The sequence below is a fragment of the Pongo abelii genome, chromosome 14, assembly GCF_028885655.2.
Source record: "Pongo abelii isolate AG06213 chromosome 14, NHGRI_mPonAbe1-v2.0_pri, whole genome shotgun sequence".
Classification (NCBI taxonomy): domain Eukaryota; kingdom Metazoa; phylum Chordata; class Mammalia; order Primates; family Hominidae; genus Pongo; species Pongo abelii.
In genome coordinates, this window is record NC_071999.2 from 55,041,802 (window position 1) to 55,068,797 (window position 26,996).

General features: G+C 35.6%; 1 long non-coding RNA gene across 5 annotated transcripts in view; it reads right to left on the minus strand.

The window, feature by feature from the left end:
- LOC100939824 (uncharacterized) overlaps positions 1-26,237 on the minus strand; it is an 88,487-nt gene extending 62,250 nt beyond the window's left edge. For 2 of the 5 annotated variants that reach the window (XR_008512902.2, XR_008512901.2), the window contains exons 1-3: positions 22,247-25,849; positions 15,960-16,054; positions 8,485-8,546 (exon numbers count right to left, since the gene is read on the minus strand). This is a non-coding gene — a long non-coding RNA (uncharacterized LOC100939824). Of the gene's footprint in view, positions 1-8,484; positions 8,547-15,959; positions 16,055-22,246 lie in introns of all 5 variants that reach the window. The other 3 variants (XR_010136778.1, XR_010136777.1, XR_008512904.2) reach the window with 3 other exon arrangements.
- Between the last annotated feature and the right edge of the window lie 759 nt (positions 26,238-26,996).

Here is a 26,996-nt window from a genome sequence, read left to right on the forward strand (position 1 = left end):
CAACCATAGTTCCAAGTCTGGTGGTTTATATTCTGGGCTGTGGGCCTCTGATATGCCAGAACTCTCCATTCTTATAATCTTCCAACAAAAAAAAGTAGTTATATTGAATGGTGAGACAAAATAAGTAAATTCAATGTCTTGTGTAATAATTCAACCTGAATATAATAAATCTGAGTAGATGGGAATCTTTAAATCTCTTAAGTTGGTTTTCTAAGTTAGAATTTAATATATTTTAAGAAATATGGAAACAATAAATTGTATATAAGTTAGTTTTTTCCTTGTTAATGATTTACAGCTCTAATTTTATTTCCAATAACATTTTTTAGACATTTTCTTACATGTGCTCTATTATCAGTTCATCTGTAGTATACATAAAGTTGTTATTGCATTTAACAAAACCATTTAGAAATTCTTTTTTTAAATTTATTTCTGTCCTTACAATCTGTTCTCATTGAAATTCTAGTCATGTCTCCTAAACTATAGAATCATCCTCAGTGCAATAAATCTACTGGTCAATTTCTACATTTTAAACTTACTATCGGTAAAATAAACAGTAGAAATTTATACAAGCACATCTAGTAGTGAACAGGTGTTCAACAAATGCCTACCGAATCTAAATTTACAGGATTTGAAATTCTAACACACTTAAGTGTTTCAGTGAACTGCAGCTCAACATGACCCGATAGTATTGATGAAAAAAAAAAGCTAGTGCAATCAGACTGCACTATAGAACTTTATTCATAGATGCAGTGCGTTTTGTACCTATACCACATTAAGTATATTGCAATTAATTCTAAATACAATTATTTTAAAAGGAATACTAACAAAATGTAACAGATCCAAAGTAGGGTATCCAGAAAATATTGGTCTAGAAATTAATATGGTCTAGAAAAAATATGGTCTAGAAATTAATGCTATGACAACAGTGGAAAGACCTGAGAATGTACAGCTTAGAGAAAAGACATAAAAACAATTTTTAGACAGTAGATCTAGGGCCAGAGAACAAAGTTATAAACAGAAGATCTTCAAATGATGTTTCATTCAACATCATTTCATTTTTAACACTGAAGAGGAAAAATGCAGAGATTTCTGTCTGGGGCCACAGTGTGTGGAGTTTCCACGTTCTCCCCATGTCTGCATGGGTTTTCTCCCACATCCCAAAGATGTGCATGTTATGTTAGTTGGCACATCTAAATTGTCTCAGTATGGCTGAGTATGGGGGTAGGAGGACACCCTGTGATGGAATGGCATCCTATCCAGGTTGGTTCCCACCTTGCATCCTGAGCTTCTAGGATAGGCTCCAGCCACCTGCAACCCCAAAGTGGAGTAAGTGGGTTGGAAAATGAATGAATGTAAATTATTGCAAAATAAAAACTTGTCAAATATACAATCATCATACAAATGCACAACAACAAATGATGTAGTATGAAACTGCTCAGCAAGCATGCCATATTTGTTATTGCTTGTTTTTGAACAACATGGTGGTAGAAGGTGCTCCTTACAATTTCCACTTTACAAACATTTCCTTATTTTAACTCACCACCACTATGACCATCATCGCTCACTGACTCATCAAAAATTGGGTAAATGATGATCTTGTTTCTATTAAATTTTCTTAAATGTATGTACAACTCACATTTATTTCACAATATTTAATACCAGAAATGTGTTGTATCTTTATTTAGAAGGTGATGTTCTTTGTGACCAGTAATAGGCTGTAGGAACTTAACTCTTGTTTATATCAATTAGCCTATGGTGAAACTGGTTTTATTCTATGTTATTTATCTTAAAGCTGCAGTTTCCAAGAATCTATTCATTACTTTAAGTGAGGACTTACTGTACTAAGTTGAAACCTGCCCTCTGATGAGAAACTTATTTTAATTAACATAAATGTAATTTATAACGTAAAGGAAAACATTTGTTTACTATGGTTCTAATTCTAATATTCTAGGGTCAAAATAAAATTAATAAAGTTCAATTTAAAACAAAATTGACTTAGAAAAATTTAGTGTACTTTACTATTTTGTCTTGTTAAGGATTTCGAGGACAGATTGCCAGTTTTAAGTTCTGACTACAGAGCACCAAATACTAGAGGCATAAAGAAACAAACAGCTGAACTAAGGATACAAAAACTAAAAATAATAATTTAAAATTGAGGTGTTCTGAATTTTAATTCAGACATTGTTTCCCTAAACATTTTATTTATTTTTTTGAGATGGAGTCTCGTGCTGTTGCCCAGGCTGGAGTGCAGTGGTGGGATCTCAGCTCACTGCAGCCTCCACCTTTCAGGTTCAAGCTATTCTCTCACCTCAGCCTCCCAAGTAGCTGGGATTTACAGGCACGTGCCTCCATGACTGGCTAATTTCTGTATTTTTAGTAGAGACGAGGTTTCACCATGTTGGCCAGACTGGTCTTGAACTCCTGACCTCAAGTGATCCACCTGTCTCGACCTCCCAAAGTGCTGGGATTACAAGTGTGAGCCACCATGCCCGGCTGTTTCCCTAAACATATTTTTTGAGATGGAGTCTCGCTCTTGCTGCCTAGGCTGGAGTGCAGTGGCTTGATCTTGGCTCACTGCAACCTCTACCACCGGCGTTCATGCTATTCTCCTGCCTCAGCCTCCCCAGTAGCTGAGATTATAGGCACCCACCACCACGCCTGGCTAATTTTTGTATTTTTAGTAGAGACTGGGTTTCACCATGTTGGCCAGGCTGGTCTTGAACTCCTGACCTCAAGTAATCCACCTGCCTCAGCCTCCCAAAGTGCTGGGATTACAGGCATAAGCCACCATATCTGGCCTCCCCAAACATTTTAAACTGAGGTTCTGAAATTTGACCAGTGGTAGAGTACTTGAAAGGATGGCATTCTTAGTGGTAATACTGTTAAATGTATCAAAACTTCATTTTCATTAGCTACAAATAGTTTTACTATAAGAAACTGAGATTTTATAAGACATTTTAAAGTAACTTGTTTTTTTCTTTTTATTTTTTTTTTGAGATGGAGTCTTGTTCTGTCACCCAGGCTGGAGTGCAATGGTGCAATCTCAGCTCACTGCAACCTCCACCTTCCAGGTTTAAGCAATTCTCCTGCCTCAGCCTCCTGAGTAGCTGTGATTACAGGTGCACGCCACCATGCCTGGCTAATTTTTGTTATTTATTTATTTATTTTTGAGACAGAGTTTCACTCCTTCGCCCAGGCGGGAGTGCAGTGGCGTGATCTCGGTTCACTGCAACCTCTGCCTTCTGGTTTCAAGCAATTCTCCTGCCTCAGCCTCCCAAGCAGCTGGGACTACAGGTGCCGGCCACCATGCCCAGCTAATTTTTATATTTTTAGTAGAGACAGGGTTTTACCATGTTGGACAGGCTGGTCTCGAACTCCTGACCTCATGATCTGCTCACCTCAGCCTCCCAAAGTGCTGGGATTACAGGCGTGAGTCACTGCACCCAGCCAAAGTAACTTGTTTTAATGGAAAAACAAGCATAAATTAATTTAGTGGATATAACAGGAAAAATGAAGCTTATAGTCTAGGCAAAAAGGTGTGATAATTGACAACATATATTTTAATTATGCATTCAATTTATTCCTGTTTTTACGTAGAGATTAAGTTTAAAAACTCAAGTTTCAGACTAATAGGTAGTAGATTAGGGCAAAACTACATAGAATAAGTCAGGGGATGTTACCTATTGCATTTATAACTTGAAATCCCCACGACAGCAGAGTTGATTATATCTGTACATTTATTTTCTATTTAAATCAGGCCCCATGCTGTTAAATTCTACCTTTTGTTTTCCTAAGAAAACAACCAAGTAACTTCATACATAAGAAATTCCCTATTATTCCTCTTTGCATCATCCATCTTGAAGGTAAGAAGTTGTTCAGGTCGAGGAAACAAGCCCAACCCCTTTTTATAATTTTGGCACTAAAAATCAAATTTTATGGCTGCAATTTTATTAAGAGCGAAAACACAGCCATCACTTAAGCATAAAACCTCATATTTAACTCATTTTGCTAAACATATATAAGACAAATATGGGAGAATGAGGACAAGGAACACCTGACATTTTTATTAAATGTCTAATTCTCAAAAATAGCAATTATTTGAACAATGAAAAACAGCTGCAGCATACTGTGAACTTTATATTCATAAATTATAGAATACACAAGAGCCTAGATTTTATATATTTACTAAATTAATGGCACTTCATCGTATCAATAGGTTTATAAGACATTGTCTTTACTACCAAATGCTGACAATAGCTGGTACCTTTATGAAATTTTTGGATTATAACACTCTTCACCACTAATCCAACTGCCAAAAGAGCAATTTATTTTTTCTCTTTTGGGAAATTCCTTTCTCCCAGAAACATTCCCATTTTTAAAACTATTCAAGATAATTAGAATTTCCTCATCAGTGACACAGGTATACAGCAATTTACACAAGAGTAAATTTCTATCACAATAATTAAAAATAAGAGAAACTTTGGCTATGTCTAGTGCATGATATAATTACCTTATTATGGTTTTATTGAAAGCACAACAGATTTTATATCATTTGCCATATATCGACTACCTACTGCTCCACTGATTAAAACACTGTGACTTTTTTTGGCAGTATTTTCAGTCAGTCCTACATTTGTGCTATTTATAATTTACAATTGACAATATTTTCTTGGCTGATATTACATGCCATTGCTTTTATTGCTAACCTGATAATACTTCTAAAAACTTACATTGATAACTAGTCATATGTGAGAAACAGTTTTTGTTATTTCTTTTTACTAGCCTTGCTCTTGATAGCAGCCAAATTTAATAAGTCTTTGGAATTAGGTAATTTATCTCTATCATTTTTGTTTATGGAACTAACATTGACAGCACTGGTGAATTTTCTGCTTCATCTTTTCTTTCCCTATTTATAAAGTCAATGTTTTAAGATTTTTGTTGTTGTAGATTATTAAAAAGAGAGATGTAATGTTCTTAACTGCTGACAATGTTTTGAGACGTTTTTTAAGCACCAAATATATATTTAAATTTACATAACAGATGTCAACATGTATTTACATTTGCAGGTAAACATATGTTTACATTTACAAACAGAAATATATAATTTAAGTGTCTGTATTCGAAAATGCAATGTGAAAAATAAAAATAATTCAAAAAAGAAAAAGAAAAAAAGACATAATTATTTCTGAATTTTTTGTTAAGCAACGAAAGTTTAAGATCTCTAAATTGAAAAATAAACTTGAAAAAATTCCAACTCTATATTTAATTTGTAAAAATGAACCCCAAACTGCCATTGTTTGACAGCATTGTATACATGAACATCACTGTTCTACAACTTCTAGAACATCCACATTCCACAAATGAACAGCTTTAAAAAAATCCCATCTTAGGCAGGGCAAGATGGCTCATGCCTGTAATCCCAGCACTTTGGGAGGCTGAGGTGGGCAGATCACCTGAGGTTGGGAGTTCGAGACCAGCCTGACCAACATAGAGAAATCCTGTCTATACAAAAACAAAAAACAAAACAAAATTAGCCAGGCGTGATGGTGCATGCCTGTAACCCCAGCTGCTCAGGAGGCTGAGGCAGGAGAATCACTTGAACTTGGGAGGTGGAGGTTGTGGTGGGCCGAGATCGTGCCATTGCACTCTAGCCTAGGCAACAAGAGCAAAACTCCAACTCAAAAAAAAAAAAAAAAAAAAAAAGAAAAGAAAAGAAAAGAAAAGAAAATACATCTATCTATATATATAGATATCTAAAATATATCTACATATGTAAATATATATTATAGATAAAATATGTGTATACAGATAAAATATATATATATATATATCTCCCATTTTTTTTTTTTTTTTTTTTGAGACGGAGTCTCACTCTGTCGCTCAGGCTGGAGTGCAGTGGCACAATCTCGGCTCACTGCAAGCTCTGCCTCCCGAGTTCACGCCATTCTCCTGCCTCAACCTCCCGAGTAGCTGGGACTACAGGCACCCGCCACGACGCCCGGCTAATTAAAATATATATCCCATCTTGAAAAATAAATGGCACTAAACAAACATTAAAAAAATGATAGAAGGGGAACACACAATCACACAGCATCACTGACTACTGCCAGTCACTATGTACCTATTATTCTGGGGATTGTTTAATTGGAAACATCACCATTTTAGAATCTAAGATTAAGGGGAATCTACCTAGAACAGACAACAGAAAGCATTCCAACTATAAAATATGATAAATGGCCTATGTTTAAAAGATGCTGGAGAGTATCCAAGAAAGACTGCTAGCTTAGAAATTTATAAAGGAGATGAAATGAAGAATGTGATGTTATCTGTGCTTATGTATCTGTTAGAATTCAATGATATCTATTTCTTGTTGAAAAGTGGACTGCCCTCCATTCTGAGTGTAATACGAATTAAAAAGACTTCCTTTTTTAAAGAGTTAAGTTGAAGAAGGGCTGAGCTGGCTTCCAAGGGACTAATTAAGGAATCCAAGCCTGGACTATATAGGATTCTTTAGGGATTTGCAAATGTTTCCATTCTAATTTTCCAGAGACAAAAATGTAACCGGGAGAAAATTAGAAAAAGAAAGTGACCTGTGGCATTTGGCTACTACTTTGCAAACTGGCTTATTATTAACAGTTTTCAACATTTAATTGATCCCCCACTTAAAAATTCTCACCTTATTGAGTTCAATGGCTGATCGTCTATGATCATAAGGCCATCCCCAACATATACACATTGAGTCACTGTGAGATAATGTAATAAAAGCATGTGAAGCACTAGTTTCATTTAAACAGAGACATGCCCTCAACATCATTAATAATAGAAAGTCTTGCACTTGAGTTTTTCTTTAGAGATGCAGAATTAGCTCAAGGAATGGATGGAACTGACATTTTTTGGTAACTGATTTTAAGGTCTCAAATACTTTTACGGAAATAAGTATCCTGCGCATTTTATACGCCCTTGATCTTGTGAGTTTTTCTAGAGGCATAATATTAATTTCAGTTAACTTGTTAAAATTATTCTTTTAGAATTTCTAAGTGTCTCAAAAGTTAAATGAATTGGGGAAAAATGTTTCTTATTCTAAAAAAGAGGTATGCATGTGTATATATAAAAGGAAGGAAAAAGGAGAAAAATCCTCTTTTTGATATTTGCAGGAAATATCTGAGGTTTAGCTTGGGAGGCGATGGGGCAATCCAGGGCGAGAAATGATGTCTTGAATAATTAAGGTGACTGCTCCTGACCTTCAACTAAACAGACTACCTTCCTGTCTACCCTGAAGGTATCACTTGGGTGTTGCTATCCACTGATTCACTTCTGCAAACTTCCCTGACAGAAGAAAGGAGGACTTGTAGCTGGACACTTGCTCCCTGGCTCTTCGGAGTGGATTCTTTACACTATGCATGGACCACAGATCAGCTGCTGCCATCCTACTCAGGGAGAGCTTGCTAAAGATGCATGGTCCTGGCCCCCACCCAAAACCTCTGACTTTGAATCCATGTCAGAAATCTTTTAATTTATGTACTTACTTGTTTATCTGTTTTGTTCACTGCTATATCTTTGGCTCCTAGAAAAGTACTAGGAACATGGTAGATACTCAATAAATATGTACTGAATAAATGAAAAAAAAAAAAAAAAACAAAAAGAAAAAAACAACAAAAAAAACAAAGGGAAGTTAAAGGGACTAGCTTCATGTTTCTCCCACCTCCTCAAGTTTTTTTTTTTTTTTTCTTTTTTTGAGATGGAGTCTTGCTCTGTCTCCTAGGCTGGAATGCAGTGGCGCGATCTCGGCTCACTGCAAGCTCCGCCTCCCGGGTTCACACCATTCTCCTGCCTCAGCCTCCTGAGTAGCTGGGACTACAGGGGCCCGCTACCATGCCCAGCTAATTTTTTGTATTTTCAGTAGAGACGGGGTTTCACCGTGTTAGCCAGGATGGTCTCGATCTCCTGACCTCGTGATCTGCCCGCCTTGGCCTCCCAAAGTGCTGGGATTACAGGCGTGAGCCACTGCGCCCAGCCACCTCCTCAAGTTTTAACAGCTAAATATTAAGCTCTTCACAAAGAAGTCTCAAGTGTAACCTAATGAAATTAAAAACAGACTTTACAAAATCATTTCTCAAGTGGAGAGAATACTCTCAATTTATAAAACCATAAGACCAATAAACCTGAATAATGAGTACTAAAAAAGACAATTACCTATTTGTTAATTCCTTTGAAGGAAAAGCGCTCAAAATTGTGATTCTCAGACTTGGAGATTATAGGGCCTGGGTATAAAATACTTCCCTAAATAACTTACCAAGGCAATGGCATTATTCTTGCTCTAAACTATTAATTAACATGAAATCTCAACGTGTAGAGGGGCTAGGAGAGGTTTGAAAGTTACCATAATAGGATAAGCAGGAAAAAAAAATCAGAAATAAACCAGAACATGACACCAAATAGTAACCTTTTATGACAATGATAAGGAGACTCAGAGTTAATACTTACAAGGTAAGAATTGCTAAGCAGAGGTCTCTTTTATTATGGTCTTCATTCTATCATTATTAAACCTAGGGAAAAGAGGGAAGACTTTAAAAATTTCATCACATTATATAAGTTAGAACATTTCAACTGAGGTTGCCACCACTGTATTCTGATCCTTATACAGCGCAGAACAATCAGATTATAAACACCCAGCAGCATTTGTATGTTTCAGCCCAGTGCAGCATTCTTGTTAGTTTTTTTGTTAAGAGATGGGGTCTTGCTCCATCACCCAGGCTGGAGTGCAATGGTGTGATCCTAACTCACTGCAACCTCAAACTCTTAAGCTATCCTCCTGCCTCAGCCTCCCAAGTAGCTGGGATTACAGGCCTGCATGCCACTACATCCTGCTTATCACTTGCTTTTAAAATTTGCTATTCTATTACTATTGCCCTCTTGAAGTTTAAGTCAAAAATTTTAGTCAAAGCTAAAACTCTAACTTGGAGCCCAATGAGCTTCTGGAGGACATCATATATTTGCAGATATTTTAAGATAAATTCAAGATCATATTCCAAGACTGATTAATCTCTCTCACACACATACAATTGCATCATCTATAATCCATGTATCATATATTGCACAATTCCAAGTACACAAAGGAAGGAACATATGACATATTTTTAAAGATACGCTAGTAATTTGAGTTGGTTAGCATGTTTGGTTTCTGTGGGTCATGATTCTAAGTTGTAGTTGTTACATCAACTAATAGTTAAGCACTTACTATAAGATACAGAATAGAAAGAATATGACAAATTCATCCATGTTCTTAACGGAGCACTGCAAGTATACGCTTTATTGTAGACTAATCTTCACAGAAAAAGAACAGCAAGTTTTTAAAAATTTCAAAATCATTTGCTTCAAAATTCACAGAAAAATCAAGGGAATACCAAAATGAACCTCCATATCCTATCTCTGGACTCCCAATCCAGCTGTACTGAAATCTAAAACTATGCCATACTTACTTCCTTTTTTATGAAAATTGATTACACATACAGATGATGTCCTTTGTGAGCTATACCCTGATTCCATTCCATTCTTTCCAAAGATGCAAGCACAATCTTGAATTTGATATTTATTTCTTATGTTTTTACACTATTACTACCAATTCAAGAATTTAAACTTTATCATTGCTTTCAAGCTTTTGATAAATGGTATAATATCATACATATTTTATATACGTTACTCTGTATATAACCTTTATGCAACTTATTTTTGTTTGCTGAAGTAGGATATTCACCCATGATGATAAACACAGCTCTCATTTTAGTAGCTTTACAGTTCATCACATGACTATGTCACAATTTGCCATTCTCTTCTTGCTTAACATTTACATTGCTTTCATTTTTTTTCCTATTAAAAATAACCAAGACTTTTTTCTACATGTCTGAGTTTATCTAGAGCATCCAGGAATAAAATTGTTGGGTTCAAGCCTATTGTATCTTCAACTTTACAAAGATATTGCTAAAAGCTCCCACAAGCAGCATATGAAGAGTTCCTCATTTTATATTTCCTCCAACATTTGGAGGCATATTTAAGAAAAACAGCCACTATCTATATGAAAATTTAAAAATTCATAAGTGATCAATTCCTTTGGTTTTCATCAAGTATTGGTTTAAATAGGTATACTAAATGTTCCAAACAAAGAGAATAGACTGAAATTTGGCCCAAGGCACTTACATGAAAACAAAGCTCTGATAACACAGATTTTCCTCATGTGACTGAGGAAATACCAAGACTTTTAATCAATTTTTTAATCTAAAAAAATCTATTTTTTAATCAGCCGAATTTAAGATTCAAGAACTTAATCTAGAAATAAGATTCCTAATTAAATATTAAGCTTAGATCCAAGATGACCAAAGAGGGGAAAAAAAGATGCGGGAAAAAAAGATGCAGGAAAAGTAGATGGTTTGTGGGTATGAACAATCCCTCCTCCAAGTTCATTTTGGGCAGTGCTTCTCACAAATGTGGTGCTCCTAAGAAAAATCTCTTAAAGCTTGTAAAAAAATGCAAATTCCAGGTCTGGAAAAATGTTTTTATTTTATTTTTTAAATTCTAGGTTATTCTCATACAGGTGATTCGCAGGCAACTAAGCAGTAAGTAATGATTAAAAATGAGGTGTTTTCAACAGAGAGGATTATGTAACTCATGTTTTAGTTAGGGGAGGTAACTAATTAATATGTTATCTGTTAAATTACATAAACATTTTTTAAAAAACCTCTAACATTAGTCAACAACAACAAAAAAGTAACCTCAATTTATGGCTGAATATGCTTGACTTCACAATGCCAAAAAAGGTTGTGGGCTCATTTATTTTTTCAGATAACTAGACGCATACTATGACAAAGCTTTTTTTAGTAATATTACCAGGGAACTAATATTCTGAATTTACTGTGATTGGCACAGGAAAATATTAAGAGTGAGAGTGATAAGGAGTGATTTTAATGAAGATGACCAGAAAGCAACTATGATTACCTTTTAAATAGAATGCTATTGCAAATGTCAAACTTTAAACGGGACATTTGGCTTTACACATTCAAAAAAAAAAAAAAAAAAAAAAGGTATTAGTAGTTTCCCACCAAGACTTCTACAAATAAATTCAGAACATTTATAGAAATCCAACATTCACACTTCCCTGTAACTCTAACCTATTGAAATTAGATGTAAAAGGAAGAAAAAAAATTGAATATTTAGGTTATAAAAATCTGCGCAAATTCAAATTATAAAAATAAAAACATTCTTCTATATTATTTGAAATTACAAAGTCCTGTTTCCAAAAGATTTAGAATAATCTAAGCTTTCTAGATAAAAAGTTCAGGTAAAAGATGTTTCAGTGGGAAATGGTAAATAGAAAAAGTAAGCAGTTTAGTAGTAAGAAAAAAGACATAAGTTTTCATCTGTTGCCTGCTTTTAGTTATTTACAACAGTAAGTTAATATAGAATGTTGTTTTCTTTCTTTTATTATAGTGAAATCAACAAGAATTCAGCCTTGTTAGACTGGGCTTTTATAAAACAAAGATAATGTAGTCCAAAAGTGAAAGAAACCCTCCTGTGTGGCCATAGCCAGCTTTTCTTTTCTATCCTCAATATATTACCTAACTTGTGATATCAGCAACTAATTATAATTTTTTTCAGTCTACCTGCTTAAAAGTGAAAACATGAAACATACCATATATACATGAAACATACTATATATACCTCCAGAAGCAAGACAGGTTTTCCATTCTAACGGATGGAATTAACTGAATAAAAATTAAATGAACTAAAGCCACAGAGAAATAGTAAAAAATAATAGAGTCTAAGAACTACAAGCATCTACTGTTCTCTTTATGCTGCAACCTTTCTGCTAAAGAATGTATTCTCTATACTGTGTATGTGGTACAGTGACAGTTGGGCTCTTCCCACCTGGGTTTGTAAAAACGGATGGGTGCAGGCTCCTTTGGCCACCATTATTGCATATTGATGTTATTCTGCACAACAGCTGACAAGCAGCATCGATCTCCCAGCCTCTGCTCCCAGCTGTAAGGGGTAAGAACAAGGGCTGTGGTGATAACTTGTTTATTCACTGCTGTTGCTGTTGCTGCTGCTGCTTCTTAAACAGCAAGCTGAGAAAAGAATATCAAACTGACACACAGAGGAAAAATGGTTCAGACATCAATCTACCTCTCAAGGTCCGCTTATATCACTATATGATAAAATTATTTTTAAAATAATTTTTCTTTAAAAAGTGGGATGGGGAGAGAAAAAAGACAAAACTGGTGTTTTGATTAGAAAGGGAACCTATAATGTATGCAAGGAAAAGGAAATTAATGACATATATAATAATTTTCCCCTTGTAAGTTTAGATTTAACTGCTCAATTATCAAAATTCTCTGAAGAGTTTTAACCAATGTTGGGGTAAATTCATAGAGAGTAACTTTCCTACCTATTCTCCTGGAAAATAAGAAAGTGTCAAACTCCAATCAAGAAACGACACTTTATTTTGCTTACAAAATGCCTCTGGCTCCCAAGTACCCCATATCTAATCACCACCATATGTTTGACTTTAGACACTATTAGCAAAGAAATAAGATTTTAGTCCACACTGTTTTTGCATAAATCCCATTAAGAAAACTTCCATATGCAATTTACCTATTTTAAATGTGCAATACAAAGTTAAAAACTTAGTAAGTACATAGTATTAATTGATGAGTAACAGAAATAGAAATATTCACTGTTCAATTACCTTTAAATATAATGTGATGCTATTTATAGACTTACAGCTTTAACTGTAAATGCAACTCATCTTTTAGAACCTTAAGCAATTTGTGATTCAGAAAAATATAAAAAGTCAGAAAAATTTGGAGATCTATAAACTATTAAAAAGAAAAACCCACATAGGCTAGAACTGGCAAGTAAGTTTAAATAATAATACCTAATCAAGAAGGCTAAGTTTGAGACATTTTAAAATAAAAGTATGAAAGAGTAACAATATTTTAAATTTAGATATTTTGTAAAAAATCAAAACCCAACCCCAATCTTCTATTTTTATCACAATTGAAAAATTTTTCTGCTTAGCAACTCAATGAGGAACAAAAAATGTTAATAATAATAAAAATAATTCTGAAGATCAGATGATAACAAGATACTTTAAATATATTTGTTTTGTATGAAGGCTATAAAATAAAAAAGACTAACACAGCAAATCCTCAAGAAAGATTTTTAAAAATTCAGACACTTAGAAACAGTAATGGATTAATAAATTAACCAGTGGGATTAATCAGTCTCAGCAGCCACATGTGAAACATGCTTCACATTTCTCCTCTAAGATTCTAACCATGAAAATAGGAAAGTAAAACTAAGTCAAACAACATGTTAATGAAGTATCAAAAGTGTGGTTTGTGGTGCTGTGAATAGAAATTTCACTTCAAAATGTATTTAATTTTAAACCCTCACATTAATTAAATATTATCCTTTGAAAAATGCTTATCAGAAAATATAATTCTGATACATTAGACCTCATTTGAAGAAAAACTGAAATAGGTTAAGGATGTTATTTGCTAGTTTAAGAAAAAAACACAAAATACACACATGAACAAAACTGCTTCAAATAAATATTTTTAAAACTTTTATTTAAAAAGCTAATTGTATCTATTATTTAACAAATTCTCAGCAATATATAAAACCTCTATTAAAACGTCATAGCTGACAAACTGCCTAAAACGTAACATATCCTTATAAACTAGCATACATCTCTGACAAATAATAATTTTAAGTTCCTTCATATGTAGATAAGTTACCTCTATTCTAGTTTATTCAAATATTCTTTTTATCCTAAAAAAAACTATTTCAGTAAGACAGGAACAATCATGGTATAACTGTATTTTAGGGACAGCTAAGAATTTTTCCCAAAAGTGAATGTTATTTAACCCTGATTGTACATTTAGCCAAAAACATAAATATTGAAAAAATGAGATACAAATCACTGAAAAAAAGATAAAAATTAACATAATAAATCTCTTCCCCCAAATTCCAACATAATTAACTACATATCAAGCCTTAAATTTAGATAATCAGGTTTGCAAATTTAAAACGGTCAAAATCTTTACAAAATGTCTTACAAGGGGTAGTTAAAAGAGAGCCAATCATACACAGCAGTTGAACTCTTTGTTAATTGGCCTCTTAAAATAACCCATACTCCTAATTAGGTTAAAGTTTCTCACCCTGTAAGAATTGACCAAATACAAGTAAACTGTTAATATTTGTATTTATTCTTTTAGATATGAAATTATTTACTAAGCTAAATTATTAGAAGTTTATAACCCAGTATAATAACTATAGGAAGAACAATTATATGATGCTAAATATTTGTGTTCAAAATAAGTTTTGATATCTTCAAAGATCACAAATCACAAACTCTCTAAATTTGGACGACTCTGTGCATTTATATCTTATCTACCATATAAACTCAAATGCTGTCTCTCTTTTCCTATTTAACTCATTAAGGCTGTTCTAAAGATACCTGCATTGAAAGTGATAAACTGAACCTGGATTTTTTTCCTACACACTTAGGTAACTGTATTTTCCACTTTTCATCTTAATGTTCTCTAACCTGAAAAATACCTGTTAAGTCAGTGAGGGAAAAATTGTATTTATTTTCATTTTATTCAAGCTAAGCTGCTTTTTCATAAAAATCTCAAATCAAACATATGAAGACATTCTATACCTTATATTTATCTGAACCACATTACAGTATGACACCAATACAAAAGTATCTAAACTTCACCCTTATGTTAAACTCTGATTTCTAAACATCTTTACATTTTATTTAACTTCAACTGTTAATCGATTCATTCCTGGATTATCTACCTAATATCCAACAATATAGAAATATCAAATTTCAGTTTTTAGTATTTTGATATGTATTTCAACATTCACTTTTAAACACATCTCAGAATTCATCTTTAAAAATTTTACATTGTTGGAAGTTAAAAGCAGTTCTATGATCGTGATGATATACTTCATTCTTAAGACTAAATAATAATTTTCTCATGAAAACAAACCTTTGACATTTCCTCTAAGTATATAAATATTTTTAGGTGAAAAAATTAAAAAAAAAATGTACTATGTTAGTAAACCTTACTTTAGCAAATAGTTTTTACATAAATAAATGCACACACATATATGTACATATAAGATTAATACTTTACTATGAAAGAATTAACCAAGTAATACTTAGTAATACTGTTCAATAAGTTCATTTTCACTATACCAGATTACCATTTTAGAAAATGAAAGTTGTATTAGTTAAATACTGTCTGAAATTTTCAACTAAAACTATACAAATCACTGGAGGTTTAGGGATTCTACAATTTTATTTTTAGAGTCTGCAACTTTTGATATTAACAACTTAAATATTTTACTCAGTGTATGTTGAGTAAGATACTACTAATTTCTGCTTAAGAAAGTGGTTTTTTTCAGTTTCGACCATATTGCCACTTTTGGTTAGGGCAGTACTTGGAATACTTTACATTTTCTTAAAATATTCTCATCAATTTTACCTAATTTTGCAGGCTCTACCTACTACTCTTCCACCTGTCAAACAGCTAAGCACTAAATTCCATTTGATTTAAACTCTCCATTTTATAAGATGAAAAGTTCATATTTTACTGAGTATACTGTAATAACCTTAAGAAAATAAAAATTACTATATATACATATTTTTGGAATAAATTCAGTTGGAGTTAGACCTTAGGATGCTGAGAAGAACATTAACTGTATAAAAAAAAATCTGGAGTTTTAGTAAGCTAGACAACTCAGCTATGGCCACTTCACATGATGATTTCTGTTTATTAGTAATTACTTATCGATTTTAGTTCACATAAAAATTTCAACTTTACCAATTGTCTAGTCCTATTATATTGCAAAGACATAAAATTATATGGTTTTAAAATTCATTAGTATACCTTAATCTCATGTCATGTTCCAATGCATTATGTGAGTATTCAATCAAAGAAGTGAGGCTGTTCTCCAGAATTGGTTCTCTGCTACAGGTCAAAACCTGCAATAAAAATGTCATGTATTATAGCATGAAGACACTCAACAGATTTCCATCTCCTGCAGTTCCACAGTTGATCCCTGAACACAGAGGTATGGTCTTCAAAATGACCCTAATCTTGCCAATGTTCAGAGAAGCTCTAACTTGAAAATGTTTTTAAAATAGAAATAACTTGATTAGAAACACCTGTGATATGCTTTATCATCCGAAGCCTCTTCAAACAAATCAGATTAATATGTTTCTGCTTTCATTTCTCTTTAGGGCATTCACGTTCAAAGTAGTATGGGTGAGTGTGTATGCGGGTAGCTGTTAGAGGACTGGTACAAGAGTTCATAAGGAAAATATCAGAAATGTAGTTTGTACTTGTAAAACTCATAAAATCCACACAGTTTAAAAAGTTACTGAAGGGACAGGGACGAAATTTTACTTTCTCTCCAAATTATCAAATGTTTTAATGATGACAGAATTTACCATTCTTTTTTTTTTTTTTTTTTTGAGACGAAGTTTTGCTCTTGTTGACCAGGCTGGAGAGCAATGGCGCGATACAGGATCACTGCAACCTCTGCCTTCTGGGTTCAAGGGATTCTCCTGCCTCAGCCTCCCGAGTAGCTGGGATTACAGGCGCCTGCCACCATGCCTGGCTAAGAATTTACCATTATTTTCAACTTTAGTCTACTGCCAAGCCTAAGTGAAAAATATCAGTATTTCCAAATATTTTAATACATTACAGTCCTAACAGACCAAAATGTGGAGCTTATTTTTTTTTTAACAAGTTAACATATTTACAAATAATAAATGGACCACTACTGGACCAAATGGTTTTTTAATGTTTCTAAGAGATGTAACTGAATATATGTTAAGTAGTTTTTTTCATTTCTTTCACCTTTCTGAATTATAATGATTCAGTGGCAATCGACTGTATAAAAATATTAAATTACCAAAGGTGTATCATGTATTACATGTAAATCATAATGCTCTGAATAAATTTTCCAGTTACATTTAAGAATAGCTTAGGAAAATGAAAGAATAAAACCTAAAAAAACCTTTATTCCTCTGTTGCCAAATATTTGATTGTTCAATGACAAAACCCACACAATCATCCATAACTCATAAACACCAATCCAAATACCATGACATTTTAAAAAATTACAATCATTTATACACAGTCTTCCTCAAAAGACATAGACAGTTTTTCCATATTTGAGCACTCTGAAAACTAAGGTATCTTAAGTTTAAAAATCACAGAAGGAAAATAGTAGAAAACAAAATGTACTACATGCCAAATGTTAAGTTTTTAAATAGTAGGGAGACAAAAAATACTAACCAATAAGAAGCAAAAGAGGTCTGGATATAAATAAAATAATAAACCAATGTGTATGATAAAAAAGGCAATATTAAAAAACCTTCAAATAGTAAAACTCAAATCTAAAATCTATTACAAAATAGAGCTCACTATTTATTCTTAGAAACCACTACAAGTTATTCCAGTACAAATTTTCTTTACTGAAATAAGGCAGGATTAACCAAAGGTATAGTAAACTTCTTATAATTTGATAAGAAATATTAATAATATACAAATATATATTTAATATCAATTTCAATATTTAAAACTTGTCTTTCTAAAAGGAAGATCCTTTAAAGTATCTCTAATACAGACCAAAAAATAAAAACAAAAAACCAACCGAGGCAAAAAAATAAAAAAAATTCAGTTCCCCACCAGAAAGTAATGTTTATATGAAGGATCTACAATCATTTGTACTTGCAAATAATGAGATAAATAAACATATAATAGTAATGTGATATTCTAAAAATCTATCTTGTTACTCTTAAGACAATCATGACATTAAAGTTCTAATACTGTCACTTTCAAAAATTGAATGCTTAATCTCATTTTCAATGCTTATTTGAAATAAAGTGGTATTTTATTACTGATTTCCTTTGGTGTTATGAGATTTGGGGCTACAAAATTTAAGCAAGTCATAGTTGAGCTCTAATTATGTGCCAAAATTAGTTGCCTGGTATACAATGTTTCAAAGTTTGCTGAATTAAAAACAAAACAAAACCAAAAACCCCCACGGAACTATATATATGACAATTTTTTCTAAGATGTGTTTTCTAGTTATAATCAGACCAAAAATCTGTGTTTTCTAAAAAGGGGTTAAAAAGAAATTAATATGTGAATTTTTAAGCTTCATTAGACAAAAGAAAAAAAAGACAAGAGCCAATTTTAGGTAATATTTTAAAATAAGAGAATTTTTATAGAATAATTTTTCAAAACTATAAATTTATAATCTTCTTTTGAAGAAAGCTAACGTGTCATATATAAGATTTATCTAATACAGTCTCTGGGAATTTTTTTTCATTTTGTAAACCAAATCAACTGACCCATATTTCTGTCTTTAAGTATTCTGTGACATTCCAAATAGTTACTACCTACCAATAAACAAACAAACAAAAATACACACAAGTCTCCACAAAACAAAAAAAACAAAAATGTACTACATAAAGCATGATGAAACCAGGAATCTAGACTATGAAAGCTACTTTAAAATTTTTATCCTTAGCTGTAGTTCATGCTAAACATTAAAACTGATATTAATCTGATTAGAAAAAATATGCAGTGTTACATACAAACACTCGAGGCTACATTTTCTGAATGTACAACTAAGACAGGTCAACAGTATTTTTTAAAAAGTCTGAAATTGCACTTTTATTTGAATTTTTAAAAATAGTGTGGGGGCAAACAAATGAAAATCAATGCTACCAGGAAGACTGATACCTTACCAGTCCCCTTTCCCCCACAATAGGTAAACATAACTTTAAAAAGGGGTGACCTATTATAGCAACACCACACCCCGCAGTTGCTTTCCTATGGTAATAAATAACTTTGTAATACAAAATAAACTACAACTGTCAATTTCTACAGAGAAATATGGATAAGTGCACATAAACATTAAAAAATACACATCTGTTGTAACTTATATCTATATGCCCACAAGTCTAAAACCAAAATCTTCCTCTTACATAGCATCACATAAAAGTGAAAATATTTTGAATGCTGTGGATTTTATTTAGGCGCTAGTGTATTCTCAAATTTGAAGTGATGTATTTTAAATAAAGGAATCACTCACTTCTTTTAAAAATGGCTTATTAAACAAACAATCCTTTACCCATTACCCCCTAAACAAACAAAAAATCCCATAAACCAAAGTGCTAAAAATGTATGGTTATACTTAACCAGCCTGGTGGAATTTAAAGCTTGCTCCCAACTCTCCCCAAAACTCACATAATTTGAATGAAAATACAAAACTCAAAACAAAAACCATCAATAAAAAGTAAAACCCAGGAGTTCTGGTACTTTAGGTATAATTACGTTTAAAATAGAAATGAGATCTCCTAAAATTTCATTAAATCAAATTTTATAGAGATGATAATTAGCACCTTTTATGAAATGTTCATAAGATGACCCAAAATAAATAGCTTTGAACAAAGGTAATGAAAAGGGATCTGTTATCACAATTCTTGTTATGAGGGCAGTACAAAATAGTATGAATTATAAACTCAGCTATTCCACTTACTAATATAAATTATATTTACAGCCCTACAGAGATTTATAAAAGCCATAAGATTTTTTATTTGAGTATTTTTTAACAATGCGTATTTGACTTAATGCGAACATACACACTATAAGCTTCAAAATTTAACTACTATTCATAAAAGAATATAAACGTCTATTAAACTAAAACAACTGTTTCTCAAAGCATCTACAGCTGTTTATCAGTGAGTTTACCGCTTTTCTTTGAAAACCACACCTGCCTTTTATCAAGATGCAATTAAATGGAATGACAAGCTCGGTAATAAATGGAAATATATTGACGGCTGTCTCAGGCAACATCGAACAAAAATCAACTGAAAATCAACCAGATAAAAAACAGCACACCCACACTGTTGTATACAATATATTTCTTCATAATGAATTTATCAAAGGAACTAAATAATATATACGCACCTGTGCTTACCTGTTGTCTAAGTTAAGAAACATAAATGTTTTGTAAAGTTTTAGTTCACTGCAGTTACTGAATTAGCAAAATGTATATTTTCACTAGATGCGAAAAGTTTTTTAAGTAAGGTGTTCAATTTTTATGGAAAATGTTAAAAAGATCACTCGTAAACATTAAGAAAATTAAAGTTTCTTTGCATCAAAATAAAAGAAACAACTGTCCGGTAATCAGCATCCAACAAATATATGTAGTTTAAGATGAAAAATTCCTATCAAAGGAAAAAAACTAAATTTTTCACTCAGTTTTTAACCAATAAAGAACAGTGACAAATATATAAAAGTCTTGTAATTTCAACCAGCAGAAACATAATTTTGCGAAAACAGCCTCTTCAGTTTTACTTTTAATATACATTTGAGAACCACACGAAAATCCTTTCTGAGAGGAAAAAAAACTATTAAAAACCAACTTTTTTTCTAAACTCTCGTCCTAACGTTTCGTAGCTATTTCCGTGGTTCTCTGGCTAAAAGTATAATTTTTCGTAAAGTCGAGAATTATAATTTAGCGTTCAACATTCAAACCCCCCAGGCCCGCTTCCTTCCAGCCAATCAGGGGGTAACAATTCCAGAGTTTAGGGAGCTCCGTTAGACACAATTTGAAAAACATCACATTGCACTCTTCTATTCTCCTCCAGGAAACATTCTAAGCGAGGGCGGGTCCCCCAGTCTTCATAGAATATAAGAAATAAATCAATCGTTATATCAATTCCAGGGGGAAAAACTCTGTAGGCAGGCAGTCCTAAAGAAGCGTTGTCACTGCGGTTCCCAGGAAGCGTTATTCCTCTTTGCGAACAATTGAACAGAATAGCTGCTGCAAAAAGCATCTCCGTAATATCTGCAACCCAGAGCCGTGCGCCCCACACGCAATACACCGGCAAAGGGTTAATCTAGTGGTGCCTCCAGCGCGGAAAAGAACTCAAGATCTAATACATCCTTAACGCGGGATTTTTACAAAGGCCACAAAAGTATTACCTAAAGTTAATGCCGTCACTGGCTCACATCACTCAAGAGCTGTGGAGTAAGAATTGATAGAAACCACCAGCTAAGGGGGAAAAAAAAATTACCGAAGGGAAAGACAAATAACAACTCTCGTCCCTCCTCCTCAGCGTCAAGAAAAGGTGGGGATCGCAAAATTACCGTTAAGTTGTCCGGGTAAAGACTTTTGGGGGAGGAAAACATTAATAGTTTCACAGATTGCTTTTTTCCTTGCGACATGTTTCAAACACCGGAGAAGAAAACAGTCTTCTAAGAAAAGTGCGACTCGGAGGAAATAGCCACGAGAAGGAAATCTCTAGCTCGAAGCCCCATCTTTCATCTCACCCGTGAACACCCCTCCCCTTTGAGAAAGGACAACGCTGCGAGAGCAAATGACAAAAATCCCCAGAAAGAAGCTAAAGTCCAGCATCTTTCCTAGGAGTCCGCTACAACCTCAAAAGCCTGCCCCTGCCCCATCTTGGAAGCGCGAGCCGCGGCCAGTCCTACCTACCTAGAGACCTCACGGGGACCCGGCGCGCCGGGGGAGGGCAGCCAGGGCTTGGGAAACTCTCATTCCTGGGGCACCTCACGCTTCAGCGTCAAAAGACAATATAGATAGATGGGTGCCGGGCGGTGGCGGGGGGGACTGTTGCCACGACCCACCGGAGGGACCCATGATTCCGGGTCCTGAATTTTCTGTCGACCTTAAGTTTCTTGTCACGAGATGACGGCCATCACCGGGTCGGGAAAACGGCAAGAAAAGGCGGCCCGGTTCGGAAATGGGGGAGGGGCGCGCGTCCAGTCCTCCTGTCAAGGAGCGGCCGCCTGCAGAGACCCCGCCGTGCGCCGTCCCCGGCTCCGGTCCCGGGCGGGGGTCTTGCTGACAGATCCGCTGGGCGGCGGCTGCTCCGCCGCAGCCGGTCCGCGTCCCGCTCAAACTGCAGCTCCCCTCCCCCCACAGCCCCGTCTCTCCGCGCTCCCGCCACATTCCGCTCGCCGCCGCCCACTCGCAGACGCCCAAGTTGCCCCTAACCCTACTTCCTCGGATTTTTCGCGATTAAGTGAGAGCAGACCCGGCGCCCACTCCCTTCACCCCCCACTGCCTGCGGGTCCCACCACTGCCACCTCCTGAGTCCCGCTCTGCTACTTCTTCAGGCTCTTACCGACTGCGCCAGCTTTGGCGAAGCTCCGCCGACTGCCCTTTGCTCCAAGTAATTTTTGGCGATTTTTAAAGTAATTTTTCCGGCGGAGTCATAGTGGCGCTATACTCTCGGACAGGTTATCCTGTCTCTCCCGCTAGATTGATGAGATCAGGCATCACTCGAAAATGGCGCCGAAAGCGCGGAGGCTCCTCATTCAAATTCGTTAGAGCCAACCCCGCCGCCCCGGGGCATGCCGGGAACGCGGGCTGCCTCCACAGCTGTCAATACCGCCTCTTCACCCCCCCTTCTCTTGCTTTCCCGACATTTTTACGCATGCGCAAACTCCAACCCTCTCCCCTCCTCCTCCTCCTCCCGCCAAGCACATGCGCAGAATCATCGTGGTGCACGGCTCTCCCGTTGCTTCTTCGGTTGCAGTCCTCTTGGCTTCTTGCGCGTGCGTGTAGCGCTTTTGCAAAGCCGCGGAGGTGAAGCTAACGTAGAGGCTGTGGGGCCAAGGGGTCCTCTTATAGCTATCAGCCCACAGGCATTTAGTCTACGTTGGAGGTAAACAAATACGGGTCCAGCTTAGGAGAAAACAAAAACGTCTTACAGCCAGTGTCTAAACTCCAAACAACGGAATGTATCAATGAGACCTTGTATATGGATACACGTGCATTTAAAACCGCCCTGCCGGCGTGTAGAGCTCTTGCCGTTCGCCAGCGCTTTACAGGGGTTATCGCACTTAAGCCTCGGAACAACTTTACCAGGTAGGAACTATTACTGTTCTCGTTTTGAAGACCAGGAAACCTAGGCTCAGAGACGTTAAGTAATTTGCCCAAGACAGCACAGGTGGCACAGAAGTGGATGAATCCACATCTGTCAGATTCAGCAGCCCTGGAGTTCTCTACCACGCTGTACGATCCAACCTGAGCCCACACAGGAGGCGTGGTCTCCTTCCTTAACGGTGTGTGTGCGTGTGCGCCTGCCTAAAGTTAATGATTAATTTTGCTGAAGCCCTTCTTCCCGGTCCTAAGTTGCCTGTTGCGAAGGCGCTTTCATTGAATCCAGTTTCTCTTACCGTTTTAACTTGTTCATAAACTTTTTGAGATAGGAATGGGCAGTTTTTCTGTGTCACTTAGGATGATTTTTTTTTAATGGCGTGATAAGTGAACTGAATCCAGCAAAGACGAGTTTCTGTTGTGCAACACATTGGTAAACTGACAGCTACCACGTATTGACTGTGTACTGTGTGCTGGGCACTGTGCTAAATAAATGATTTACGAATTAATCGTGTTTATTGCTCACAACAGCCTTATGAAGTAGGTATTATCTTCACTTTACAGATGAGGACACCTGAGGCTCAGATTACGAAATCTGCCCCAAAGTCTTAGAACTGGTAAGTAGAAGCACCATATCTAGGCAAACCTGTCTACCTTCAAAAAAAATGGGCACTCTTATAGGACAATTAACGATAATAAAGTTGTAAATTTTTTTTTTTTTTTGAGACGGAGTCTTGCTCTGTCGCCAGGCTGGAGTACAGTGGCGCGATCTCGGCTCACTGCAACCTCCGCCTCCCGGGTTCAAGCAGTTCTCCTGCCTCACCCTCCTGAGTAGCTGGGACTACAGGCAAGCGCCACCACGCCCAGCTAATTTTTGTACTTTTAATAGAGACGGGGTTTCAACATGTTGGCCAGAATGGTCTCGATCTCTTGACCTCGCGATCCGCCCGCCTCGGCCTCCCAAAGTGCTGGGATTACAGGCGTGAGCCACCGCGCCGAGCCCTATAAAGTTGTAAATATTTTAAAACCTTCATTATGAATGTTAAATAAGACAGTAGATATGAAAGTGCCTGAAGTACTAATAAGGAAGTGGGAGAAGGGTAGCATGGTTTGCATTATTGAAGTGTATTGGAAAAGAAATGAATTTTAGCAATTTGAGATCAGCAAGAAGTAACATGGTAGAGTAGTATAAATACACTACTTAATCTCTGGTACTTTTGTGCACTACTTAAGTGGGCCGACTCTGGAACCGAGCTGCCTGGGTTTGAATCCCAGCTCCACTACTTACTAGCTGTGCCTCGTTGGGTAAATTATCTGTTGGACCTTTTGTAAAGCAAGTACTATTAATATCTTATTGGACTGTTGTAAGGATGTAAATGAGCTAACATATTAAAGGAATTTCAACAGTGCTTGGCATATTAGTAAATGTTTGTTATTGTCAGTCATTGATGTTTTAAACTGGCTTCTTTAATGGTTGTTTAAAAATCAAACTACAGTTAGTGCCATTAGGGGTCAGCATTTTTTTTTTTTTTTTTTTTTTTTCTGAGAGGGAGCTTCACTCTGTTGCCCAGGCTGGTTGGATCGCTGCAACCTCCGCCTCCCGGGTTCAAGCAGTTCTCCTGCCTCAGCCTCCCATGTAGCTGGGATTACAGGCACGCGCCACCACGCCCAGCTAATTTTTGTATTTTTAGTAGAGACGGGGTTTCACCATGTTGGTCAGGCTGGTCTTCAACTCCTGACCTCGTGATCTGTCTGCCTTTGCCTCCCAAAGTGCTGGGATTATGGGCCTGAGCCATGGCGCTGGGCGGGGTTAGCATTCTTATTCAAGAGCTCCTTAAAATGATAAATCAAACTGACAAATGATTTTTCCCAAATATGAATAATGATCCCTGTTAGGCAAATAAGGATGTTAATTTATTTTACCATCTCATAAGAGTAATACCTGGAAATGGAATAGATTTATTGCTTTTTCTGATTGTTAAAGTTAAAAAACCCAGGCCCATCTAAAATATATATAAAGTAAAAATCATCCAAATTTCTAGCATTCAGGGATAACCACATATTGTTTGTACTTTAAAAATATAATGTACCTGTGGGGACAATCAGCTAGGGGGGGTCTGGATAAGTGGTATATTTGGGAGACATCTGTAAAATTGTACTAGAACTTACAAATAGGTAAGTAGCACAATCTGGTTTCCTCACTGTAGAAATTTTTATCTTAGTCCCCTTCTAGATATAATCTGTCAAGAGAATTCTAAAGTGATGATGATAAATGATAACATTTATTGAAGACCTAATATGTATCAGACACTGGGCTAAGCATGTACATGCATTTTTCCATCGAATCATCATGTAACTCATTAAGTGGGTGCAATTATCTCTATTTTGCAGAGACTGAAGTTTATGTGTAAGTCACTTTTAGAAGATTTAAGTCCAATTGTGTTTAAAGTCTTATTTAAGAAAAAATCTTTCATGAAAGCTTCTTGATTTGCTAAAATGGGAGAAAACAAAATCAACTAACATACAGTAGTTCCTATGCCTGAACAGAGAGCCCGATTGTAAAAAACGGTCTTTTGAAAACTAAGAATTTTATATTTGACCACAAGGGGGTGCAAATTTCTGAGTTAAATTTCAAAGAAAAAAACGGGAAAAGTGCTTTTACTTCAGACATAAAATTCGTGGGTTAAAACTAGTAAGAATTCCTGCCTGGAACTTTAATACCCTACAAAGTAATGTACTTTATAAGAAGAAAGAACTCAATTACTTAGGTGCTCAATTAGGGCAGAAGTGTCAGCTTGCTTTCTTCAATACAGTCAAGAGTTAATTATCCCTCCCCCACCCCTTTCCACTCACAGTTAGTGTCTCTACATACCCCTCTTTACTTGTCAATAAGAGTAGAACTGAAGTCATAATTTAAAATCTGGGGTTTTGCTCTTGGAAACTGAAATGCAATCACCAGCTAATGGATGGTAAATATGGGTAGTGTGAAGAACAGAGGTCTTGTAATTTCTATGCTTTTTTTCCCTCCTGCTAAAGTTTATAATGAGTAAGCTACAACTGATGCAATGTTGGCTTCAACATATTAACTTATTTAGATAAAACTGTGAAAGCTATAGGTCTGTTCATCTTTCAAGAAAGAATGCAGGCCGGGCGCGGTGGCTCACGCCTGTAATCCCAGCACTTCGGGAGGCCGAGGCGGGCGGATCACGAGGTCAGGAGATGGAGACCATCCTGGCTAGCATGGTGAAACCCCGTCTCTACTAAAAATACCAAAAAATTAGCTGGGCGTGGTGGCAGGCGCCTGTGGTCCCAGCTACTCGGGAGGCTGAGGCAGGAGAATGGCGTGAACCTAGGAGGTGGAGCTTGCAGTGAGTTGAGATCGCGCCACTGCACTCCAGCCTGGGCCACTGAGCAAGACTCTGTCTCGAAAAAAAAAAAAAAAAAAAGAATGCAGACAGTAACTTGAAAACAGTATATACTACTGAATGTATTAAAAACTTTGCTTAGCAGGGTTTTCAACTTTTATTTTCGTGTTGGTCTTGCTTCTCTGAGATGGACTTAATTTAAAAAATACAACTTTTTTTGGAAATAATTTCAAATTTACAAAAAGTTAGAATATTAAAAAGAGTTCAAAGAACATCTATATCATTTGCTTGCTCTTGTACATGGGTGAGTTTTCTTTTTCTCTCTCCATATACACAGTCTATAAAAACACACAGAGGAAAAATACAAGAAAAAAACTTTCAACCCATATCAAGGTTTTATGATTATAGTTAAAAATATACATATCAAAAAGCCAAACTAAAATTTTGCAGGGTTGACACTGCCAAACTATTCTTTTAAGGAACATTGGCGTTCTATCAGCTAGTCCAGTGATTTTTGTTTTTTTAAGAGACAGGGTCTCTCTATATTGCCCAGGCTGGCTTCAAACTCCTGGACTCAAGTGATTGTCCGTTCAGCCTTACAAGTAGCAGGGACTGTAGGCAAGTGCC